General features: G+C 44.5%; 1 pseudogene; it reads left to right on the top strand.

The window, feature by feature from the left end:
• The first annotated feature begins 4,263 nt into the window (after positions 1 to 4,263).
• LOC120644354 lies at positions 4,264 to 7,402 on the top strand (annotated as a pseudogene).
• The last annotated feature ends 951 nt before the right edge of the window (positions 7,403 to 8,353 follow it).

Raw genomic sequence — 8,353 nt, 5'->3', positions numbered from 1 at the left:
AAGTTGAATAAATTTAAAATAGTAGGACATGCTCCGGGGCTTGCCTGAGAATAACACTAGGTCAATGTTAGTTAAAGAACAACTGCTCGGCGAACATCTTCCTTCGGTCGTGTACATCGGGATCCATCCGTCCATCTTCTGGATGTGTCCACCATTCACCGTCTTCTGGCTCGACTCCAACGTCACATCCTTCACATGGTTCATCTATCGTACCTAAATGAAATGCAACAATGTATACGTATGAATGCAAAGTTCCGAGTGGCTTAGTGATTTAGGTGTTATTAGTTTTCCTTCACGATAAAGTTGCAGTCCAACATGAGGTGAGTTTGGATTTGAAACTTCTTAATTAACATTTCCTGGGCAGTCATTTATATAGTAGTTATTTAATACAACTTAGTTCATAAAAGAACGGGGTGGTTTCAAAATCTTACTAACTCATGTAACACCAGCACTTTAACAAAGACTAAATCACCAGTGTATAGTCCAACAATAAAGTTCCTCCTAGCTAAAGGTTAAATTGTATAGGTCAAATAGTGCAATTAATGGCAGTGAAAGCTTAACTAAACGTTGACTACCCTAAGATGAGATTACTATAAATTTTTCAGATTTAAAAGATCAGTACACAAGGCATGAAAAAAAAACACGTGATCGCTACATTAATCAAGTTTAAGTCATACAAGCAATTATACTGAGTTTCAGGGGCTCAAACTTTACTATCATGATTATGTACTCAAAGGAGAGCTCTAGTAAAAGTATGAGATTTTTCTAATGAAGAAAACTAGGGTTTTTGATTTACAAAGTTTATTCATGAATAAATCAAAAGGACTAGTGATACCTTACTAAAAATTCCCAAAATTTTTCTCTAGCATATAGGAACTAAAGTAAGGCTTCTGTAAAAATTTTAGCTCAGGAAAACTAACATAGAACCCTGTGGATTTAATTTTATTTAACATAGGCATAAACCAATATCTAATGAAACATATAGCTAGAGTTGTCAAAATGTCATCAAATTTTTACAGTAAGCTACTAATCTAGGGTAGAGCATACTGTCCAAAAACTAGCCTTAGTTCATGAATACAACAGGAGATACATTTGTGTGCTATTTAATCTAATATTTATCCTAGATTAAAATATAAGTATAATATGAACATGTGACTGTAAAAAAGTTGTAGGTTTTGATCTAAGGATTCCAAAACATTGTAGTTTGAATTTTTATAATTTTTCTACAATTTTATATGGAATTTACAAGTTTGCTGTTTTTGAAAACAAAAGAAAAAGGAAACGAACTTTTGCATCTAGGCCCCTGGAAGTTTGTTTCTTCTCAGGGAAGGTCCCTGGCGGAACTTCAGAAACAGGGGAGGGTCGGGCGGCTGTTTTTCGGCGAGGTTCGGCCCCGGCGGCGAGGGGGAAGTTGGGGAAAATGGAGAGGGCGTCGAGGACTACCTCTAGAAGGTCTTGGGTCGCGGGGCGGCGCTTGGAGGAGGCGGCTCCGTGGAGAGGGGCGGCCGGCGGCGAACTGAGCCATGGAGGCGGCGCTCTGGTGAGGGATGGTGGAGGGGGTCGGGCGTGGGAGCATCCAGGGAAGGTACAGAAGGCCATGGAGTGTTCAATTTGGGCATTGGAGGACCGGGGGTGGTGGTTCCACGGCGAGCTCGCGCGAGGCGGCGGCCATGGCGTACGGTGGCGCCCCTTGGCTGGGGAGGGGCTAATGCTCAGCTCTGGGGTGCAGTGGGAGGTGAGAGAGAGGGCTGCAGGCTTGGTTTGGTCCGAGGAGAAGTGAAGGTGAGGCACAGGGGAGGTGGAGAGAAGGCGCACGACACGGCACGTCGTCGTCGTGGCGGTTCGGCGTTCAACCTCGACGTGCGCGCAGTGGACGGCGACGTGTGGCGAGGTCGAGATGCTTCAGGGAGGAACCGGGGGCGCGGAGAGGGCTGGGGCGCAGCGCGTGGCCGACGGCGCCGGCGTGCGGCGGCAAACGCCGTCGTCACGGCAAGAACAGAGAGGGAGGTGTGAGGGAATGGAGGTAATGGCAGTTTCGTAAATAAAGCGAAGTTCAAAACTCCAGTTTGAAAACTCAAATTTTCTCCTTCTACATGGCCTCAAATGAAAAACTTTTGAATACCAAACTTGCTTAGAATTTCGAGATCTACAACTTTCGTTTTAGGAAAAAGTTCATTTGAAGCTTCGTTTGAAAGATACAATTTAAAACTTAAGTGCATTTGAAAATGTCCTGTGCGCTTCGAAATTCAAATGTTTCTTCCATTTTTGTGAACACGAAAGTTGTTCGTCTTTTGAAAACCTACAACTTTGGTTTTGGATAAAAATTCATTTGAGCTATATTTTAGAAATCATTTTCAAAGCAGATTAGTTTGAAATTTGACAGATAGTTTAAATCTTTGAATAATACGGTTCAAAGGACCTGTCATTTTATGTTCAAACTTTTATTTTCTCCCTTTGACTCCAACAAAACTTTGATTTAACATGATTTTAGAGAGACGACTATTCGATTTCATATGTATACTTGCATTGGTTTACAAAATTATTTACGGTTTCTGACCTATGCATCTATACACATACACGTGCATGCACACATAAATGTATTCGAGTCCATCTTCTTGGTTGATTATGCATAATATCGTATTTAATATTTCTTGCTTAGCATTTTAAAACTCTGGGATGTCACACCGAGGTAGGGCAGGCGACGCTAGCGCCAGCCGGCGGCGAGGGGAGGCGGGGCGGGGCTGGCGGGAGCCGGCGAGCCGGCGGGGTTGAGGCATGGTCCACAGCGCCGGTCCTCTGTGCCGTGCTGTCGCTAGGGATGGGGCGGCGGCTGAGTGGTCCACGGGGTCAGGGAGATGCTTGAGAGAATGAGGGTGGGTAAGGGGATTTTCAGATTATATACCTAGGGTTGCTAGTGGGCTTCTATTGGGCTCATTATTTTGGGGCCCGATGGAGCTCCGCGGGTTAGATTTAGAATCCGCTCCAAACCCGAAGTTTTTCGGGTATCCGAACCCGCAAATCCGTGGGCGAAAATCAGAACCCGAACCCAAAACCCGCAAACCCGAACATCGTGGATATCCGCCCCGAACCCGATCCGCTGCCATCCTTACCTAGGACTTAATATTTTTCAACAAACTTGGTGCATAAGTCTAGACACATTCCAAAGTTGATAGGCCACCTCGAGAACCTGTGATATGTGTTTAAATTCATGTATTTTCTTTTGGTAGTAGGAGGGGTCATTCCTAATGCAAATATTCTTTACGTTTAAAGAAGAGTGCGGCTAAGCCATGGGTTTTAACTTCTTGAGACCGGTCAAGTTTGGATTTCATAGCATTTTTAATTGAATTTATGGCCCCATGTGGAAATTTGGATTATTCCTACTTAGATCCATTTGGAACACATGATTTTCTCTATTTCATGGGGATTGAATTGAGCACAGAGGAATATGAACACTGAAGTTGAAAAAAGTTTCCAAGTATATAGTAAAATTTGAACAATCAAGTTGAAAAGTTCAGAAGATGTATACGATAAGGGCATGTAACCTAGTGGTTATAAGAGCCTTAGTAGTTCATAGGAGCACATACTCTAGAATATTGTGTTTTCGGTGGTAGACAATGTTCCCGTCGACAGCGAGGCACTTATGATGACTTTGCCAATCTCGAGGATTTGCCGACTCAATCTTTGAAGATGCTCATACGGGTAGGGTTTACGTGCGTGTTTCCATAAGGATGAGTGTGCGCTCATTTAATTGTCTGAGTTGTATAAGAAAGGTTCATAACATGTATAGTTAAATGGAATCCCCCAGTTAAATTTGACCATGGAAGTTGAAAAAGTTCATAACATATTGCCAGCATGCATGGAAAGGCGGAGAGAAAGAAATTTTCAATGCTAGTCTCGATGACACACTTGATTAGCAAAAAATAATAATCTATTCTATCTATACTATAAAGAATGAAAGAATTAAGGTCATTTCTCATCAACACTAACCCACCCACTTCTCTCACAAAACCTCTTTTTAAGGCCCACATGGAAAGTTTAGGTGTTTGACAGGATTTGGTGGGAGACAAAAACAGCACGAAGGAAATTGTTTTTTATGCTATAAAGGATAAAAGAATTGAGTTCATTTCTCACCAACACTAACTCGCCCACTTCTCTCACAAAACCTCTCTTTAAGGCCCATATGGAAGGTTTAGGTTAGTGGCGGACCCAGCGCCCGGCCACCCAGGGCACTGGCCCGGGCTCACCTGGGAGCACCTGCACAAGCTCTATGCAAAAAAAAAAAATTATTATGGACACAAACTTAGAATAAATAGCTGGTTAGTGCACACAACAAACACAAATTAATCTAAGCATAGACGGGTATAGCTATTGTGGCCCGGTCTCCAAGAATTTTTTGGGTCCGCCACTGGTTTAGGTATTTGACAGGATTTGGTGGTTGACAAAAACAGCATGAAGAAAATTGTTTCTGTCCAAATTGCTTATTTTTTTTCACCTCGGCGTCTCCAACCCGCCCGCCTGTACCCGGCTGTAACTCGCGACGCCGCCCATCGCGCCTGACCGTCCGCCCGTTGCGCCCGTCGCCCCCTCCCACGCATCGGCGGGGGAGTCGCGACGACCGACGGCGGGGGAGGCGCGCCGCTCGTGGCAGCTCCGGGCGGCGGTGGCAGCACCAGCTCCGGCCACGCCGCTCGCCGGCTCGCCTCCAGCGGCGCGGCGGAGGCGGAGGCGCGGTGGGGCAAAAGCGGAGGCCGGGCCGCTGAGCTTCGCCGCGAAGCCTCGAGCGCCGGTGAGCTCCGGGCTCCGGCGGCGGCCGGATCCGGCGCTACGTCGGCGGCCGTCGGCTAAGGCAGCGGGGGCCGGTGCGAGCAGTTCCGAGGATTCCGGCGCGGGCGGCGACGCGCAATGAGCGCCGGATGGCGCTCCGATGGCCGCGGCGCGCAGGGGACTGCCTCCTGCCTCGATGCGCAGGGTCTCCGGCGAGCAGACGAGGGCGGTGTCTGCGCGATGGGAGCGGCGCCGCGAGCTCGCATCTCCTTCCCTTCTCCAGCGCTCCACGTCCACGGGCACAAGGCGGTGTGGCGTTGCCGCGGCGCCAGCGAATGCCACCCTTGCCTTTACGGGCGGTTCGTGCCTTTTCCTGCTCCTTGCGCTATATGTATGATGGATTTCGACGGTGTATTTCAGTGTTTGTGTGTGTGGGTTGGCGCAGTCGATACGAGCGAGGACTCGATGGAGAGCTCCGAGGAGATGGTGACGCCCAGGGCCGCCGCGTCGGAGGCGGATGAGGAGGAGAGGAAAGCCGGCGCGGCCGAGGTGCCCGTGGAGCGCGCCGTCGAGGCCAGGGAGGAGGTTATAGTGGATGCGTTGCCGCCAGAAACGGCTGGGCAGGAACGCGAGGGTAAGGTGGATGCGGCGGTGCAGGAATCCGTGGTGCAGCAGCCAGAGGCACATGAGGTGGAGGTACCAGAGGTGAAGAGGGAGGAGGCCATGGTGCATCCAGTGCAGGAACCTGAGCCAAAGGTTGATGAAGTGGTGGTGCTCGAGGAGACGCGTTTGGCACCTGAGGTACAGGAACAAGAGGTGAATAGTGATGGTTTTGGTGCACGAACCAGAAACTAAGGGTGGCAATGTGGTGGCCAAGGACTCCACTGAGGTGTCCCGGTCTCGGGAGGCTGTTGATGTGCATACTACAGAGGTAAATGATTTATTGGTTTTAGTTCGGTTATTCCCCTAAGCTTTGAAGCTGTGAGTTCTAATTTGGTGGGTTGTGTTTGTTGTAGGAGGTGGCACGCGGACCTGCAGTGGCAGTGGCCGCTTCAAGGCAGCAGGCAACATGGTGGAATTGCTGTGGGCTTTTTGATGTGTTTTCTGGTTCAGGGAGATAGATGAAGGTGAGATGGTTTTCGGTCTGATGATTGTGTTTTTCTTTAATAATATGGTAAATCTTATTGGCATCAAATTTCAATGTCGAAACATCCTGTAATCATTATCGATGGAAGTGGTGTTGGTGAAGGTATATGTCACTGACTTTTACTGGTTAAGCATTCAAAACATGAGGTGCATATCTTAGTTCATTGTGTAGCTTAATTGGAGAGATCACATGCTGCTTGACATCACTGTAAGTTTGATGTAACAAAACTTAACCTGCACTTTCTAACTTCTAAGAAATCTATATCAAATACTTCTGGGTGGACCTTTGTTTGGGGCCTGAGATATGGGTTTGTATTTCCCACACATTGTTTAATGCATGACTTGTGACATTCTTATCATTACTGTTGAATGCCATTTGTGAAGGTAGCAATAAAGTTATTTGCGTAGCTTCTGGTTTGCTCTAATAAGTGTGGCCCTAAATTATCATGTGTCTGCGTGTTCTAGCCTACTTGATTTCCATTCTTGACTTCAGTCGCTGTGTTTTGAATTGATAATATACTCTACTACCCAGTTAGAAGCAGTGATTGAAGACCAGAAAATTTATTAAAGTATATTAATTCTCTTTTCTTTTGTTAAGAAGTAAGCTAGACAGCACTAGCTAATTTCAGAAATTAGCCAGGTTAGACAACTGATATACGGATGATCTCTGAAATGCGTATTCATCTTATTTTCCTATCCCATGGTGCTCTTTAGCATTTCAATTGTAAGGAGATAAGAAGTTGGCATTGAGTTGTGGTGAGTAGTGACCTTTTGACTTTTACTAATTTTACTATTACTCATTGTTTTTTTATTATTTTCAGCTGGACTAATCAAGAATAAGTATGGTTAAGATGCCACAGATGTTGGGGATAAAGGTGGTTGGCCCGTTTGGTACTGCTCTCACGTGGCTCCACTACCGGAAACCCAATTGTTGCCGAGTGCCGAGTGCTTTGCCGAGTGCCAAATGTCGAGCACTCGGCAACAAGGGCATATACCGAGTGTTATATAAAAGACACTCGCCAACGATTCGACACTCGGCAAATATTATGTTTGCTGAGTGCTGGCCTACGAACACACGGTAAACTTCAGTTTTACCGTGTGCTTAACTCGAGGCACACGGCAAACGTCGGTTTTGCCAAGTGCTGCAAATCTTGCACTCGGCAAAGAGAGCACGTGCCCGCTGTGACCGGACGCCATGCCAACGCCGTGTCGACTCCGTTACAGAGCTAGTGTTTGCCGAGTGTCGAGATCATGGCACTCGGCAAAGTTGGGTTGTGCCGAGTGTTGTATCCATGGTACTCGGCAATGTATTCTTTTGCCGAGTGTCAGTTTCATGGCACTCGGCAAACTAAAAAAAACTTCTTTTTTACCTTCAAAACTTTTTGTTGTGTTATTATACTAGTCGAGGTACAACATATCGAATTTTGGTATATTTCTCTATAAGTTATGTATATGTTATTAATTTTTTTCATTAAAAAGCTTTTTTTGGATAATTCAAACCGGAGCCGCAAGTGATTCGAATAACATAGTATAATTAATGGAAAATTATATTCATGTTATTTAGTCAAATTTGAGACATTGTCAATCAATTGAATGGATAATTCGAACATCTTCATCACGAAACGGGACAGAATGAGATGTTGACGAATAGATTTTCAATTCTACAAAAATCAAAAGTAGTCGAAAATCCATAAAATTTGTACTGATATCATGATAACATACAGGGAGTCTATAGAAAAAAATTGAGAAGGTTTTGCAAAAGTTGTCACGTATATCTCTTATGAAACGAAGTATCTCCGAAGAAGTTTCATAGCACTGAGAAGTATTCTTTGAGATTATGAGTCATAGTGACGTTCGAATTGGGGTTTCACTTCATAAACTTTTTTATAGCTAATAGACATGATGGATTGTGTAATGTTAAATTTGGTAATTTTCTGAATCCATTTGATAATTTTGAGAATTTTTTTCCATCTTTAGTATTTATATTGATGTAATTTGAATTTAAACTAATAGTGCATGAAATAATGTAGTTTCTTTCGTTGAAGCCTGTGAAATTTTTTGTATAGGCAATAGACATCATAAATTAGTTCCTGTTAAAGTTTGGTTATTTTTCTGATTTGGATAATATTTTTTCAATTTTTTTTTGGCAAATGTAGAGAATTAGTTCCTATAATTTGACATTTACTTATTAGTGATTGAAATAATTAGATATTTTTATGGACGCATGAAATAAGATTTGTTGAGTTCATTTGGTAATTATATTTCGAATTATATTCAAAGAAATTTTTGTGAAAACAAAGTTTTGAAATGAAAGTAACTTATTTTAAATAGGAAAACATAAATTGTTTGCCGATCTAGCACTCGGCAAACCGCGCCTATGCCGAGTGCCACATCGCTGGCACTCGGCAAAAGGGCGTCCCCCACACTTAGCACCCGCACACAC

The sequence above is a fragment of the Panicum virgatum genome, chromosome 8K (assembly GCF_016808335.1).
Source record: "Panicum virgatum strain AP13 chromosome 8K, P.virgatum_v5, whole genome shotgun sequence".
In the NCBI taxonomy this organism is placed as follows: Eukaryota; Viridiplantae; Streptophyta; class Magnoliopsida; order Poales; family Poaceae; genus Panicum; species Panicum virgatum.
The sequence above is the reverse complement of the archived record's forward strand: the minus strand, read 5'-3'. Positions and strand labels throughout refer to the sequence as shown.